This window comes from Oncorhynchus keta, chromosome 5 (assembly GCF_023373465.1).
Source record: "Oncorhynchus keta strain PuntledgeMale-10-30-2019 chromosome 5, Oket_V2, whole genome shotgun sequence".
Taxonomy (NCBI): domain Eukaryota; kingdom Metazoa; phylum Chordata; class Actinopteri; order Salmoniformes; family Salmonidae; genus Oncorhynchus; species Oncorhynchus keta.
The window spans coordinates 38,025,462-38,043,206 of NC_068425.1; the positions used below are offsets into that span (position 1 = coordinate 38,025,462).

At 48.1% G+C, this 17,745-nt stretch overlaps 1 protein-coding gene and 1 long non-coding RNA gene across 3 annotated transcripts in view; one reads left to right on the forward strand and one right to left on the reverse strand.

Annotated features, from left to right (window-relative positions):
* Positions 1 to 2,541: 2,541 nt before the first annotated feature.
* epn3a (epsin 3a) overlaps positions 2,542 to 17,745 on the forward strand; it is a 70,507-nt gene continuing 55,303 nt past the window's right edge. For both annotated transcript variants that reach the window (XM_052519847.1, XM_052519848.1), the window contains exon 1: positions 2,542 to 2,572. The gene's annotated coding sequence lies outside the window, so the exon portion shown is untranslated. The remainder of the gene's footprint in view (positions 2,573 to 17,745) is intronic.
* Positions 5,450 to 6,153, reverse strand: LOC127930304 (uncharacterized). Its single transcript, XR_008137843.1, has 3 exons — positions 6,070 to 6,153; positions 5,745 to 5,769; positions 5,450 to 5,544 (listed from the first exon to the last, which is right to left on the reverse strand). It is a non-coding gene; the product is annotated as an uncharacterized LOC127930304 (long non-coding RNA).

Genomic DNA, 17,745 nt, shown 5'->3' on the forward strand with positions numbered 1-17,745 from the left:
GTCTGCAGCGTTGAAGGTCCCCAAGAACACAGTGGCCTCCATCATTCTTCAATGGAAGAAGTTTGGAACCACCGAGCTGGCCCCTCTGCCAAACTGAGCAATCTGGGGAGAAGGGCCTTGGTCAGGGAGGTGACCAAGAACCCGATGGTCACTCTAACAGAGCTCCAGAGTTCCTCTGTGGAGATGGGAGAACCTTCCAGAAGGACAACCATCTCTGCAGCACTCACCCTGTATGTGAAGGGCTGTGTCGGACACCCTGTATGTGAAGGGCTGTGTCTGACACCCTGTATGTGAAGGGCTGTGTCTGACACCCTGTATGTGAAGGGCTGTGTCTGACACCCTGTATGTGAAGGGCTGTGTCGGACACCCTGTATGTGAAGGGCTGTGTCTGACACCCTGTATGTGAAGGGCTGTGTCTGACACCCTGTATGTGAAGAGCTGTGTCTGACACCCTGTATGTGAAGAGCTGTGTCTGACACCCTGTATGTGAAGAGCTGTGTCTGACACCCTGTATGTGAAGGGCTGTGTCTGACACCCTGTATGTGAAGGGCTGTGTCTGACACCCTGTATGTGAAGGGCTGTGTCTGACACCCTGTATGTGAAGAGCTGTGTCTGACACCCTGTATGTGAAGGGCTGTGTCTGACACCCTGTATGTGAAGAGCTGTGTCTGACACCCTGTATGTGAAGAGCTGTGTCTGACACCCTGTATGTGAAGAGCTGTGTCTGACACCCTGTATGTGAAGAGCTGTGTCTGACACCCTGTATGTGAAGGGCTGTGTCTGACACCCTGTATGTGAAGGGCTGTTTCTGACACCTTGTATGTAAAGAGCTGTGTCTGACATCCTGTATGTGAAGAGCTGTGTCTGACACCCTGTATGTGAAGGGCTGTGTCTGACACCCTGTATGTGAAGGGCTGTGTCTGACACCCTGTATGTGAAGAGCTGTGTCTGACACCCTGTATGTGAAGGGCTGTGTCTGACACCCTGTATGTGAAGGGCTGTGTCTGACACCCTGTATGTGAAGGGCTGTGTCTGACACCCTGTATGTGAAGGGCTGTGTCTGACACCCTGTATGTGAAGGGCTGTGTCTGACACCCTGTATGTGAAGAGCTGTGTCTGACACCCTGTATGTGAAGGGCTGTGTCTGACACCCTGTATGTGAAGGGCTGTGTCTGACACCCTGTATGTGAAGAGCTGTGTCTGACACCCTGTATGTGAAGGGCTGTGTCTGACACCCTGTATGTGAAGGGCTGTGTCTGACACCCTGTATGTGAAGGGCTGTGTCTGACACCCTGTATGTGAAGGGCTGTGTCTGACACCCTGTATGTGAAGAGCTGTGTCTGACACCCTGTATGTGAAGAGCTGTGTCTGACACCCTTTATGTGAGGAAGGGCTGTGTCTGACACCCTGTATGTGAAGGGCTGTGTCTGACACCCTGTATGTGAAGGGCTGTTCTGACCACCCTGTATGTGAAGGGCTGTGTCTGACACCCCGTATGTGAAGGGCTGTGTCTGACACCCTGTATGTGAAGGGCTGTGTCTGACACCCTGTATGTGAAGAGCTGTGTCTGACACCCTGTATGTGAAGGGCTGTGTCTGACACCCTGTATGTGAAGGGCTGTGTCTGACACCCTGTTGAGCTGTGTCTGACACCCTGTATGTGAAGAGCTGTGTCTGACACCCTGTATGTGAAGAGCTGTGTCTGACACCCTGTATGTGAAGAGCTGTGTCTGACACCCTGTATGTGAAGAGCTGTGTCTGACACCCTGTATGTGAAGAGCTGTGTCTGACACCCTGTATGTGAAAGCTGTGTCTGACACCCTGTATGTGAAGAGCTGTGTCTGACACCCTGTATGTGAAGAGCTGTGTCTGACACCTGTATGTGAAAGTGTCCCACAACATTGTATGTGACAGGTCATTCGGCCTCTGACTGGAGAGAATAGAGAGCGCGAGAGCGCGAGGAGAAGGAGAGAGCGATGTCTTTATTCTTTTGGAACTTTTGTGAGTGTAATGTACCCTGTAAATGTATTATTGTTTATTTCACGTTTGTTTATCTATTTACCTGCTTTGGCAATGTAAACATATGTTTCCCATGCCAATAAAGCACCTTAAATTGAAAAATAAATTGGATTGAGAAGTTGAAGTTGCTTTCCACCCGGGTTTTAAACGGGTTAAAGCCTGACTCCGCAGGCACAACGCACCCCTCCCTCCCTATTCTACCTCTCTCTCCCTCTGTCGTTCCATTTTACTGTGTGTGAGGCTCAGGGGTTTCTTTGCCATCTGCTAGCACCGCGCTCATGCGTTTGTGTGTTCAGTCTTATGCACACACAATAAACTTTTACCGGACACCAGATAGAATTTCAAAGACACCTGCACCGAAAACAATAATATTCGGAACATTTCTACCGGACATAATCCTGGACTGCTCTGGAGATCCTTTTTCGTTTGTGGCTTTTAGTACCCCTTTCAACGATTTCTTTTTCATTCGAAACAGGAGCTCGGAAACATGTTGAGAGAGGAGGTATTTCTTTGAAAGGTTCCCGTTGGGACGCCGATGATGCGCGATGCAAGAGGTATAGGGGAGGAAAGGGGTTTCGGGAAACCGCCCAGTGGTTTACATAGACTGATTTTCGGTTTGTTTGAGCGGTTCATTTGTTCGGTTTAGTATGTAACTGTTAGCGCCGATAGCTGAGTCACTGTTGTGCTCTGTGCCTGCCATGGGCTCGCTGCTCTGTTCTGCACTACTGTTTTGGGAAACCGGGCCCTGCTCTGTCCGATCTGAGCAATGTGCTGCATGATGTGGGTTCATTGCCCCAGTTTATACCTAAACTCGGAGGGCGAAACTGATACCTTGGACAGGGCAACTAATCTAGGATATAGCTACAAACTTGTAAAACCCAGGTGCTAGGTTGGGCAGACACTTGTCAACAGTAAGGATAGCAGAACATGAACAAGAAAACTATCCCTGATTGCTTAATTCAGACACACCTATGATGTTAAGTAATGAAGGTTATTGTAGGCATGTGGCCGATCGCCTACTCATTACAATGTAACAAACTTCAGCAAGGACTCTGAAGATTATTTACGACGGAGCCAATTCTGAAATCAATCCAGAGATGGACTATTGTCAGAAAGTATTTGTGGGCCTCTTTCTAAGGTTTTCAACATTCAAATGAAACCATGATTCCACCTGCATTACACCGTCTCACGTAGGTCACCTGTCCAGCATTAGGCTACATAAACTCACGTAGGTCTGTCTACCTGTCCAGCATTAGGCTACATAAACTCACGTAGGTCTGTCTACCTGTCCAGCATTAGACTACATAAACTCACGTAGGTCTACCTGTCCAGCATTAGGTACATAAACTCACGTAGGTCTACCTGTCCAGCATTAGACTACATAAACTCACGTAGGTCTACCTGTCCAGTATTAGACTACATAAACTCACGTAGGTCTACCTGTGTCCAACCCGGGGATTTACAGGTCCCAACCCACCAGTGCTGTCTACACTTGTAGGCCTTTGATCCTATTCTATGATCCTACATCATAGAATAGGCCTATAACACGTCTTCATGCTCAGTCATACATCATTTATAACTTGTACTGTACTCGTGCTCATGCAGGGTTGGAGTTATGTTTAATCAAGGGCTAGGTCATGGTCTCTCGGTTGTATACAGGAACCATCATGTCCTCTTAGAGACGACAGATACTAAAGGAGAAATCTGCAGTCGCTACATCAGACTTATAAATGAATAATAGGTACCCATTGATTCTTGAAGAATATAACTTGTAAGTTCCTCAGGAGCTTAGTTCAACTGTGGTACCCCATCAGAACCCCAAATATAACCTGGTTTTACTCCAATGTTTACAAACAAAGTAAATGTAAATAAACACTGTGGAGCCTCAAAACATTGTTAAAACTATCATTTTTATCATGGATGGTCAGTTCTGTCTAGGAATATGAGATTGGTTTAGTTTCACCAGCCTCGTCCCTCAAGGTTTTTACAGAAACAGTGACGAGGACTATGCTCTGTTATTGTTTCAACTACGGATTGCCCCTTTAAGTATCCTCTTATATTGGTTTTGTTTTGATGAGTTTGTGTTTTGGGTCGGAGTGGAGTGTTGGCTTGTCAGACCAGCCCTGTTTGTCTCAGGGGATATATGAAGTTTGTGTTGGTGTGTTGGTGTTTTGGTGTGTGCGTGCGCGTGTGCGCGTGTGTGTGTGTGTTGCCCTGTGCCCACGGTTTCTTTTGGACCCACTGACTGAATGAGAGAAGGACATGGTACCGTATAGGCATGTCAAGGTGGATATGCTGTAAGGTGCACAATAGTGTAGTTCTATCCTCAAGCCTGCATTATGGATGGAGTGAGGAAAGAGAAAGGAAATAGAACCCATTCCTAATTTAGATAGAAAACAGAGGCCTAGTAAGCCTGAGTGGTGCAGCTAGGACCTAGAAGTGGTGCAGCTAGGACCTAGCCTGAGTGGTGCAGCTAGGAGCCTGAGTGGTGCAGCTGGGACCTAGCCTGAGTGGTGCAGCTAGGACCTAAAGTGGTGCAGCTAGGACCTAGCCTGAGTGGTGCAGCTAGGACCTAGCCTGAGTGGTGCAGCTAGGACCTAGCCTGAGTGGTGCAGCTGGGACCTAGCCTGTGTGGTGCAGCTGGGAAGCCTGAGTGGTGCAGCTGGGACCTAGCCTGTGTGGTGCAGCTAGGACCTAGCCTGAGTGGTGCAGCTGGGACCTAGCCTGAGTGGTGCAGCTGGGACCTAGCCTGAGTGGTGCAGCTGGGACCAGCCTGTGTGGTGCAGCAGGACCTAGCCTGAGTGGTGCAGCTGGGACCTAGCCTGAGTGGTGCAGCTAGGACCTAGCCTTTGGTGCAGCCAGGACCTAGCCTGAGGTGGTGCAGCTAGGACCTAGCCTGAGTGGTGCAGCTAGGACCTAGCCTGAGTGGTGCAGCTAGGATTAGCCTGTGTGGTGCAGCTAGGACCTAGTCTGTGTGGTGCAGCTAGGACCTGAGCCTGAGTGGTGTTTTAGGACCTAGCCTGAGTGGTGCAGCTAGGACCTAGCCTGAGTGGTGCAGCTAGGACCTAGCCTGTGTGGTGCAGCTAGGACCTAGCCTGAGTGGTGCAGCTAGGACCTAGCCTGTGTGGTGCAGCTAGGACCTAGCCTGAGTGGTGCAGCTAGGACCTAGCCTGAGTGGTGCAGCTAGGACCTAGCCTGTGTGGTGCAGCTAGGACCTAGCCTGAGTGGTGCAGCTAGGACCTAGCCTGAGTGGTGCAGCTAGGACCTAGCCTGAGTGGTGCAGCTAGGACCTAGCCTGTGTGGTGCAGCTAGGACCTAGCCTGTGTGGTGCAATAGACCTAGGTGGTGCAGCTAGGACTTAGCCTGTGTGGTGCAGCTAGGACCTAGGTGGTGCATAGGACCTAGCCTGAGTGGTGCAGCTAGGACCTAGCCTGAGTGGTGCAGCTAGGACCTAGCCTGTGTGGTGCAGCTAGGACCTAGCCTGTGTGGCGCAGCTAGGACCTAGCCTGAGTGGCGCATCTTGGACCTAGCCTGAGTGGCGCATCTTGGACCTAGCCTGAGTGCTGCAGCTAGGACCTAGCCTGAGTGGTGCAGCTAGGACCTAGCCTGAGTGGTGCAGCTAGGACCTAGCCTGAGTGGTGCAGCTAGGACCTAGCCTGAGTGGTGCAGCTAGGACCTAGCCTGAGTGGTGCATCTTGGACCTAGCCTGAGTGGTGCATCTTGGACCTAGCCTGAGTGGTGCATCTTGGACCTAGCCTGAGTGCTGCAGCTAGGACCTAGCCTGAGTGCTGCAGCTAGGACCTAGCCTGAGTGGTGCAGCTAGGACCTAGCCTGAGTGGTGCAGCTCGGACCTAGCCTGAGTGGTGCAGCTAGGACCTAGCCTGAGTGGTGCAGCTAGGACCTAGCCTGAGTGGTGCATCTTGGACCTAGCCTGAGTGGTGCATCTTGGACCTAGCCTGAGTGCTGCAGCTAGGACCTAGCCTGAGTGGTGCAGCTAGGACCTAGCCTGAGTGGTGCAGCTAGGACCTAGCCTGAGTGCTGCAGCTAGGACCTAGCCTGAGTGCTGCAGCTAGGACCTAGCCTGAGTGGTGCAGCTAGGACCTAGCCTGAGTGGTGCAGCTAGGACCTAGCCTGAGTGGTGCAGCTAGGACCTAGCCTGAGTGGTGCAGCTAGGACCTAGCCTGAGTGGTGCAGCTAGGACCTAGCCTGAGTGGTGCAGCTGGGACCTAGCCTGAGTGGTGCAGCTGGGACCTAGCCTGAGTGGTGCAGCTGGGACCTAGCCTGAGTGGTGCAGCTGGGAACTAGCCTGAGTGGTGCAGCTGGGACCTAGCCTGAGTGGTGCAGCTAGGACCTAGCCTGAGTGGTGCAGCTAGGACCTAGCCTGAGTGGTGCAGCTGGGACCTAGCCTGAGTGGTGCAGCTGGGACCTAGCCTGAGTGGTGCAGCTGGGACCTAGCCTGAGTGGTGCAGCTGGGACCTAGCCTGAGTGGTGCAGCTGGGACCAGGCAATAGAAGGAGAAAACAGATCTGGGACCAGGCAATAGAAGGAGACGACATATCTGGGACCAGACTATAGAAGGAGACGACAGACCTTGGACCAGGCTATAGAAGGAGACAACAGATCTGGGACCAGGCTATAGAAGGAGACAACAGATCTGGGACCAGACTATAGAAGGAGACGACAGACCTTGGACCAGGCTATAGAAGGAGACGACAGATCTGGGACCAGGCTATAGAAGGAGACAACAGATCTGGGACCAGGCTATAGAAGGAGACAATAGATCTGGGACCAGGCTATTGGAGACAACAGATCTGGGACCAGTCTAGGTTCTAGCTGCAGACTCATTTAATAAACTACAGGATAATATTATAGTGTTTTTTTCAATAGGAGATTGATCACTATGGACCAATGGAATGATCACACTCACTCAGTCAGTCAGTCAGTCAGTCAGTCAGTCACTCACTCACTCACTCACTCACTCACTCACTCACTCACTCACTCACTCACTCACTCACTCACTCACTCACTCACTCACTCACTCACTCACTCCATCTATTCCCAACTCCACTCTCTCCTGCAGCGCACAGGGCTCTCTAACTTGACCATTTTTATAGCTATTTCCTGTACAGATTCCAACACAGGAATGCCAGGAATACATCAGTGTTGTCCCAGGGCCAGTAGATGGTAGAGGGAGGAAATGAAGCCAAATACAATGCATACGTAGCTAGGAGCTGAACATGAACCTGCCTGGTGACTGAGGCCCTTGTCAAAACAACCCCTATCCCCTATAGGCCCTTGTCAAAACAACCCCTATCCCCTATAGGCCCTTGTCAAAACGACCCCTATCCCCTATAGCCCTTGTCAAAACGACCCCTATCCCCTATAGGCCCTTGTCAAAACGACCCCTATCCCCTATAGGCCCTTGTCAAAACAAACCCTATCCCCTATAGGCCCTTGTCAAAACGACCCCTATCCCCTATAGGCCCTTGTCAAAACGACCCCTATCCCCTATAGGCCCTTGTCAAAACGACCCCTATCCCCTATAGGCCCTTGTCAAAACGACCCCTATCCCCTATAGGCCCTTGTCAAAACGACCCCTATCCCCTATAGGCCCTTGTCAAAACGACCCCTATCCCCTAAAGGCCCTTGTCAAAACGACCCCTATCCCCTAAAGGCCCTTGTCAAAACGACCCCTATCCCCTAAAGGCCCTTGTCAAAACGACCCCTATCCCCTATAGGCCCTTGTCAAAACGACCCCTATCCCCTATAGGCCCTTGTCAAAACGACCCCTATCCCCTATAGGCCCTTGTCAAAACAACCCTATCCCCTATAGGCCCTTGTCAAAACGACCCTTATCCCCTATAGGCCCTTGTCAAAACGACCCCTATCCCCCATAGGCCCTTGTCAAAACGACCCCTATCCCCCATAGGCCCTTGTCAAAACGACCCCTATCCCCTATAGGCCCTTGTCAAAACGACCTCTATCCCCTATATGCCCTTGTCAAAACGACCCCTATCCCCTATAGGCCCCTGTCAAAACGACCCCTATCCCCTATAGGCCCCTGTCAAAACGACCCCTTTCCCCTATAGGCCCTTGTCAAAACGACCCCTATCCCCCATAGGCACTTGTCAAAACGACCCCTATCCCCTATAGGCCCTTGTCAAAAGATTTTTTTCAGCTCGACCCCTATCCCCTATAGGCCCTTGTCAAACGACCCCTATCCCCTATAGGCCCTTGTCAAAACGACCCCTATCCCCTATAGGCCCTTGTCACCCCTAAAGTTGACCCCTATCCCCTATAGGCCATTGTCAAAACGACCCCTATCCCCTATAGGCCCCTGTAAAAACGACCCCTATCCCCTATAGGCCCTTGTCAAAACGACCCCTTTCCCCTATAGGCCCTTGTCAAAACGACCCCTTTCCCCTATAGGCCCTTGTCAAAACGACCCCTATCCCCTATAGGCCCTTGTCAAAACGACCCCTATCCCCTATAGGCCCTTGTCAAAACGACCCCTATCCCCTATAGGCCCTTGTCAAAACGACCCCTATCCCCTATAGGCCCTTGTCAAAACGACCCCTATCCCCTATAGGCCCTTGTCAAAACGACCCCTATCCCCTATAGGCCCTTGTCAAAACGACCCCTATCCCCTATAGGCCCTTGTCAAAACGACCCCTATCCCCTATAGGCCCTTGTCAAAACGACCCCTATCCCCTATAGGCCCTTGTCAAAACGACCCCTATCCCCTATAGGCCCTTGTCAAAACGACCCCTATCCCCTATAGCCCTTGTCAAAACGACCCCTATCCCCTATAGGCCCTTGACAAAACGACTTGACTTGTGGAGATCTGTAGTCAGTGTGAATCCTACGGGGAAGGTTCCACCTAACTAATATTTATTTAACTAGGCAAGTCAGTTAATAACAAATTCTTATTTACAATGACGGCCTACCAGGGAACAGTGTGTTAACTGCCTTATTCAGGGGCACAACAGTAGATTTTTACCTCGTCAGCTCGGGGATTTGATCTAGCAACCTTTCGGTTACAAACCACTATATTACCTGCCACCCCTAATATAAGAGGTCAAGAGGTAGGGGTTGTTTCTGGCCTGGATGTGTAAGGACCACTGGAGATAGTGGTAGTGGGGTTGTTTCTGGCCTGGATGTTTCAGGACCACTGGAGATAGTGGTAGTGGGGTTGTTTCTGGCCTGGATGTGTCAGGACCACTGGAGATAGTGGTAGTGGGGTTGTTTCTGGCCTGGATGTGTAAGGACCACTGGAGATAGTGGTAGTGGGGTTGTTTCTGGCCTGGATGTGTCAGGACCACTGGAGATAGTGGTAGTGGGGTTGTTTCTGGCCTGGATGTGTAAGGACCACTGGAGATAGTGGTAGTGGGGTTGTTTCTGGCCTGGATGTGTAAGGACCACTGGAGATAGTGGTAGTGGGGTTGTTTCTGGCCTGGATGTGTAAGGACCACTGGAGATAGTGGTAGTGGGGTTGTTTCTGGCCTGGATGTGTAAGGACCACTGGAGATAGTGGTAGTGGTCATCTGACCGTACAGGAAGCATCCATGGCTATTTTCATCAGCCATCAGTCTATTTCCAACCAGGACTATGACACTGATGTTACTGTACAGTTGTAGCCATAGGGCCCTATATCACAGCAGTGGAGGCTCGGTACACCTACTGAGTCATGATCTTATTCTAGTCAGTTCCGTGTAATCTCTCTCCCAACACTCGTAACATTAGCAGGCCTGAGGTCAGCGTTGACATGAAGATTTGATTCTGGGTTCCAAGATGAGTTACTTGACATTGTACTGAATAATTGTTAATGTCAATGTTCCGGTTGTCTTAATTGTGTGATCATTTTGTCATCTATGTATTGGTGAATAGACTTGTTTTATCTAGGTAACATTTTACATGAAGATGGACTTTATAAATTATTTACAAGGGGTTTATTAGGGGGTTTATTAGGGGGTTTATTAGGGTTTAGTATGATGTTTATTAGGGGGTTTATTAGGGTTTATTAGGATGTTTATTAGGGTTTATTAGTGGGTTTATTAGGGGGTTTGTTAGGGTTTATTAGGGGGTAATTAGCGTTTATTAGGGGGTTTATTAGGGGGTTATTATGGTTTATTAAGGTTTATTAGGGGTTTATTAGGGTTTATTAGGGGTTTGTTAGGGTTTATTAGGGGGTTATTATGGTTTATTAGGGGTTTATTAGGGTTTATTAGGGGTTTATTTGGGTTTATTAGGGGTTTATTAGGGGTTTATTGGGGTTTATTAGGGGTTTATTAGTCGTAAATATATATAATCTATATACCAGTCTTGTCAAAAACCAGGTTTTGCAACGAAGCACTACTTTTCTCTGGGACTTTGGTAATGGGGACAGATTATTAAATCACATTTTCAGTACATTCAAGAGGGTTTCAGCTGGATCGATACATTCAAGAGGGCTTCAGCTGGATCGATACATTCAAGAGGGCTTCAGCTGGATCGATACATTCAAGAGGGCTTCAGCCGGATCGATACATTCAAGAGGGCTTCAGCCGGATCGATACATTCAAGAGGGCTTCAGCTGGATCGATACATTCAAGAGGGCTTCAGCTGGATCGATACATTCAAGAGGGCTTCAGCTGGATCGATACATTCAAGAGGGCTTCAGCCGGATCGATATATTCAAGAGGGCTTCAGCCGGATCGATACAGTCAAGAGGGCTTCAGCCGGATCGATACAGTCAAGAGGGCTTCAGCTGGATCGATACAGTCAAGAGGGCTTCAGCCGGATCGATACAGTCAAGAGGGCTTCAGCCGGATCGATACAGTCAAGAGGGCTTCAGCTGGATCGATACAGTCAAGAGGGCTTCAGCTGGATCGATACAGTCAAGAGGGCTTCAGCTGGATCGATACAGTCAAGAGGGCTTCAGCCGGATCGATACAGTCAAGAGGGCTTCAGCTGGATCGATACATTCAAGAGGGCTTCAGCTGGATCGATACAGTCAAGAGGGCTTCAGCTGGATCGATACAGTCAAGAGGGCTTCAGCCGGATCGATACAGTCAAGAGGGCTTCAGCTGGATCGATACAGTCAAGAGGGCTTCAGCTGGATCGATACAGTCAAGAGGGCTTCAGCCGGATCGATACAGTCAAGAGGGCTTCAGCTGGATCGATACATTCAAGAGGGCTTCAGCTGGATCGATACAGTCAAGAGGGCTTCAGCCGGATCGATACAGTCAAGAGGGCTTCAGCTGGATCGATACAGTCAAGAGGGCTTCAGCCGGATCGATACATTCAAGAGGGCTTCAGCCGGATCGATACAGTCAAGAGGGCTTCAGCCGGATCGATACAGTCAAGAGGGCTTCAGCCGGATCGATACAGTCAAGAGGGCTTCAGCCGGATCGATACAGTCAAGAGGGCTTCAGCTGGATCGATACAGTCAAGAGGGCTTCCGCTGGATCGATACAAGTCAATAGCACTGCTTCTAAAACACCCCATTGACACCTGCTCGTCCAACATCTCATTCTAAAATCATGGGCATTAAAGTGGAGTTGTTCCCCACTTTGTTTCTATAACAGCCTCAACTTTTCTGGGAAGACTTTCCACTAGATGATGGAACATTGCTGCGGGGACTTGCTTCCATTCAGCCACAAGAGTGTTAGTGGGGTCAGGCACTGATGTTGGGCGATTAGGCCTGGTTTCTGCATGGACCTCACTTTGTGCATGGGGAAATTGTCATGCTGAAACTGGAAAGGTGCCATCCCCAAACTGTTGCCACAAAGTTTGAAGCAGAGAATCGTCTAGAATGTTATTGTATGCTGTAGCTATAGAAGATTTCCCTTCACTGGAACTAAAGGGCCCGAACCATGAAAAACAGCCCCAGACCATTATTCCGTCTTACTGTTGGAACTATGCATTAGGGCAGGTAGCGCTCTCCTGGCATCAGCCAAACTCAGATTCGTCTGTCGGACTGCCAGATGGTGGAGAGTGCTTCATCACTCCAGGGAACGCGTTTCCACTGCTCCAGAGTACAATGGCGGCGAGATTTACACCACTCCAGCAGACGCTTGGCATTGCGCGTGGTGATCTTAAGCTTGTGTGTGGCTGCTCGGCCATGGAAACCCATTTCATGAAGCTCCTGACAGTTATTGTGCTGACGTTGCTTCCAGAGGCAGTTTGGAACTCGGTAGTGAGTGTTGCAACTGAGGACAGACAATTTTTTACGCGCTACGTGCTTCAGCACACAGCTTGTGTGGTCTACCACTTCGCAGCTGAGCTGTTGTTGCTCCTAAACGTTTCCACTTCACAATAACAGCACTTACAGTTGACCGGGGCAGCTGTAGCAGGGCAGACATTTGACAAACTGACTTGTTGAAAAGGTGGCATCGTATGGAGGTGCCACGATGAAAGTCACTGAGCTCTTCAGTACGGGCCATTCTACTGCCAATGTTTGTCTATGGAGATTACTTGGCTGTCTAGCAAGGTAGAGATTTGACAAACTGACTTGTTAGAAAGGTGACGGTGTCATAGAATGGCAACTGAAGAGTCACTGAGCTCTTCAGTATGGGCCGGGCTGTTTGTCTATGGAGATTGCATGGCGGTGTGCTCAATTTTATACACCTGTCAGCAACCGGTGTAACCGAATCCACTAATTTGAAGTGGATATCCTTTTGTATATATAGTATACCATTCACTTATGAACCTGCCTTGAATCCCAAAGCCTGTAGAAGTTTCAGACATGGAGACGTACGACCAGGTCAACGTCTGACTGAGTTAGAGGATAGATCCTCAGTCTGCCTGCTCTAAACCCTTTGTTTAATAGGTACTGCTGACTTATGAGAGGAAAGTGTACTGGCATGACGGTGATGTTTTGGCTGACTCATGGCCCTGGCAGCATGCTGGTAACATGAAGTAGTTTGTTGTCGTCCAGATCTGGGCTGTTCTGTTGTTGTACTACTATTCTATACCCGTTGTTTCTTCTAAAAGACTGGACACGGAAGAGAGTGGATCATTTTTTAAAAAGTCACATCACTTTTTACCAGAGTGGATGTAGTTAAAGTCACATCACTTTTTACCAGAGTGGATGTAGTTAAAGTCACATCACTTTTTACCAGAGTGGATGTAGTTAAAGTCACATCACTTTTTACCAGAGTGGATGTGTAGTTAGTCACATTACTTTTTACCAGAGTGGATGTAGTTAAAGTCACATCACTTTTTACCAGAGTGGATGTGTAGTTAGTCACATCACTTTTTACCAGAGTGGATGTAGTTAGTCACATCACTTTTTACCAGAGTGGATGTAGTTAAAGTCACATCACTTTTTACCAGAGTGGATGTGTAGTTAGTCACATCACTTTTTACCAGAGTGGATGTGTAGTTAGTCACATCACTTTTTACCAGAGTGGATGTGTAGTTAGTCACATCACTTTTTACCAGAGTGGATGTAGTTAAAGTCACATGACTTTTTACCAGAGTGGATGTAGTTAAAGTCACATCACTTTTTACCAGAGTGGATGTAGTTAAAGACACATCACTTTTTACCAGAGTGGATGTAGTTAAAGTCACATCACTTTTTACCAGAGTGGATGTAGTTAAAGTCACATCACTTTTTACCAGAGTGGATGTAGTTAATCACATCACTTTTTACCAGAGTGGATGTAGTTAATCACATCACTTTTTACCAGAGTGGATGTAGTTAAAGTCACATCACTTTTTACCAGAGTGGATGTAGTTAGTCACATCACTTTTTACCAGAGTGGATGTAGTTAAAGTCACATCACTTTTTACCAGAGTGGATGTAGTTAGTCACATCACTTTTTACCAGAGTGGATGTAGTTAAAGTCACATAACTTTTTACCAGAGTGGATGTAGTTAAAGTCACATCACTTTTTACCAGAGTGGATGTAGTTAAAGACACATCACTTTTTACCAGAGTGGATGTAGTTAGTCACATCACTTTTTACCAGAGTGGATGTAGTTAAAGACACATCACTTTTTACCAGAGTGGATGTAGTTAATCACATCACTTTTTACCAGAGTGGATGTAGTTAAAGTCACATCACTTTTTACCAGAGTGGATGTGTAGTTAATCACATCACTTTTTACCAGAGTGGATGTAGTTAGTCACATCACTTTTTACCAGAGTGGATGTGTAGTTAATCACATCACTTTTTACCAGAGTGGATGTAGTTAAAGACACATCACTTTTTACCAGAGTGGATGTAGTTAAAGACACATCACTTTTTACCAGAGTGGATGTAGTTAAAGACACATCACTTTTTACCAGAGTGGATGTAGTTAAAGTCACATCACTTTTTACCAGAGTGGATGTAGTTAAAGTCACATCACTTTTTACCAGAGTGGATGTAGTTAGTCACATCACTTTTTACCAGAGTGGATGTAGTTAAAGTCACATCACTTTTTACCAGAGTGGATGTAGTTAAAGTCACATCACTTTTTACCAGAGTGGATGTAGTTAAAGACACATCACTTTTTACCAGAGTGGATGTAGTTAGTCACATCACTTTTTACCAGAGTGGATGTGTAGTTAGTCACATCACTTTTTACCAGAGTGGATGTAGTTAAAGTCACATCACTTTTTACCAGAGTGGATGTAGTTAAAGTCACATCACTTTTTACCAGAGTGGATGTAGTTAAAGTCACATCACTTTTTACCAGAGTGGATGTAGTTAAAGTCACATCACTTTTTACCAGAGTGGATGTAGTTAAAGACACATCACTTTTTACCAGAGTGGATGTAGTTAAAGTCACATCACTTTTTACCAGAGTGGATGTAGTTAAAGACACATCACTTTTTACCAGAGTGGATGTAGTTAAAGACACATCACTTTTTACCAGAGTGGATGTAGTTAAAGTCACATCACTTTTTACCAGAGTGGATGTAGTTAAAGTCACATCACTTTTTACCAGAGTGGATGTAGTTAAAGTCACATCACTTTTTACCAGAGTGGATGTAGTTAAAGTCACATCACTTTTTACCAGAGTGGATGTAGTTAAAGTCACATCACTTTTTACCAGAGTGGATGTAGTTAAAGTCACATCACTTTTTACCAGAGTGGATGTAGTTAAAGTCACATCACTTTTTACCAGAGTGGATGTAGTTAAAGTCACATCACTTTTTACCAGAGTGGATGTAGTTAAAGTCACATGACTTTTCGTGGGGTGGATGTAATTAAAGTCACATGACTTTTCGTGCTGCTGGGATGAAACAATCTTGTAATAGGAAAGTAGTCAATGAATTTCTCCAACATGAATGATTACAAGTTGACAAGTTTTGTGTCCTATAAGGATCTCGGTCAGGTCTGGGACAGGTATGTGGTAGAGTGTGTGTCCTATAAGGATCTCGGTCAGGTCTGGGACAGGTATGTGGTAGAGTGTGTGTCCTATAAGGATCTTGGTCAGGTCTGGGACAGGTATGTGGTAGAGTGTGTGTCCTATAAGGATCTTGGTCAGGTCTGGGACAGGTATGTGGTAGAGTGTGTGTCCTATAAGGATCTCGGTCAGGTCTGGGACAGGTATGTGGTAGAGTGTGTGTCCTATAAGGATCTCGGTCAGGTCTGGGACAGGTATGTGGTAGAGTGTGTGTCCTATAAGGATCTTGGTCAGGTCTGGGACAGGTATGTGGTAGAGTGTGTGTCCTATAAGGATCTCGGTCAGGTCTGGGACAGGTATGTGGTAGAGTGTGTGTCCTATAAGGTTCTTGGTCAGGTCTGGGACAGGTATGTGGTAGAGTGTGTGTCCTATAAGGATCTTGGTCAGGTCTGGGACAGGTATGTGGTAGAGTGTGTGTCCTATAAGGATCTCGGTCAGGTCTGGGACAGGTATGTGGTAGAGTGTGTGTCCTATAAGGATCTCGGTCAGGTCTGGGACAGGTATGTGGTAGAGTGTGTGTCCTATAAGGATCTCGGTCAGGTCTGGGACAGGTATGTGGTAGAGTGTGTGTCCTATAAGGATCTCGGTCAGGTCTGGGACAGGTATGTGGTAGAGTGTGTGTCCTATAAGGATCTCGGTCAGGTCTGGGACAGGTATGTGGTAGAGTGTGTGTCCTATAAGGATCTCGGTCAGGTCTGGGACAGGTATGTGGTAGAGTGTGTGTCCTATAAGGATCTCGGTCAGGTCTGGGACAGGTATGTGGTAGAGTGTGTGTCCTATAAGGATCTCGGTCAGGTCTGGGACAGGTATGTGGTAGAGTGTGTGTCCTATAAGGATCTCGGTCAGGTCTGGGACAGGTATGTGGTAGAGTGTGTGTCCTATAAGGATCTCGGTCAGGTCTGGGACAGGTATGTGGTAGAGTGTGTGTCCTATAAGGATCTCGGGCAGGTCTGGGACAGGTATGTGGTAGAGTGAGTGTCCTATAAGGATCTCGGTCAGGTCTGGGACAGGTATGTGGTAGAGTGTGTGTCCTATAAGGATCTCGGTCAGGTCTGGGACAGGTATGTGGTAGAGTGTGTGTCCTATAAGGATCTCGGTCAGGTCTGGGACAGGTATGTGGTAGAGTGTGTGTCCTATAAGGATCTCGGTCAGGTCTGGGACAGGTATGTGGTAGAGTGTGTGTCCTATAAGGATCTTGGTCAGGTCTGGGACAGGTATGTGGTAGAGTGTGTGTCCTATAAGGATCTCGGTCAGGTCTGGCACAGGTATGTGGTAGAGTGTGTGTCCTATAAGGATCTCGGTCAGGTCTGGGACAGGTATGTGGTAGAGTGTGTGTCCTATAAGGATCTTGGTCAGGTCTGGGACAGGTATGTGGTAGAGTGTGTGTCCTATAAGGTTCTTGGTCAGGTCTGGGACAGGTATGTGGTAGAGTGTGTGTCCTATAAGGATCTCGGTCAGGTCTGGGACAGGTATGTGGTAGAGTGTGTGTCCTATAAGGATCTCGGTCAGGTCTGAGACAGGTATGTGGTAGAGTGTGTGTCCTATAAGGATCTTGGTCAGGTCTGGGACAGGTATGTGGTAGAGTGTGTGTCCTATAAGGATCTCGGTCAGGTCTGGGACAGGTATGTGGTAGAGTGTGTGTCCTATAAGGATCTCGGTCAGGTCTGGGACAGGTGGTGGTAGAGTGTGTGTCCTATAAGGATCTCGGTCAGGTCTGGGACAGGTATGTGGTAGAGTGTGTGTCCTATAAGGATCTCGGTCAGGTCTGGGACAGGTATGTGGTAGAGTGTGTGTCCTATAAGGATCTTGGTCAGGTCTGGGACAGGTATGTGGTAGAGTGTGTGTCCTATAAGGATCTCGGCCAGGTCTGGGACAGGTATGTGGTAGAGTGTGTGTCCTATAAGGATCTCGGTCAGGTCTGGGACAGGTATGTGGTAGAGTGTGTGTCCTATAAGGATCTTGGTCAGGTCTGGGACAGGTATGTGGTAGAGTGTGTGTCCTATAAGGATCTCGGTCAGGTCTGGGACAGGTATGTGGTAGAGTGTGTGTCCTATAAGGATCTTGGTCAGGTCTGGGACAGGTATGTGGTAGAGTGTGTGTCCTATAAGGATCTTGGTCAGGTCTGGGACAGGTATGTGGTAGAGTGTGTGTCCTATAAGGATCTCGGTCAGGTCTGGGACAGGTATGTGGTAGAGTGTGTGTCCTATAAGGATCTCGGTCAGGTCTGGGACAGGTATGTGGTAGAGTGTGTGTCCTATAAGGATCTCGGTCAGGTCTGAGACAGGTATGTGGTAGAGTGTGTGTCCTATAGGATCTTGGTCAGGTCTGGGACAGGTATGTGGTAGAG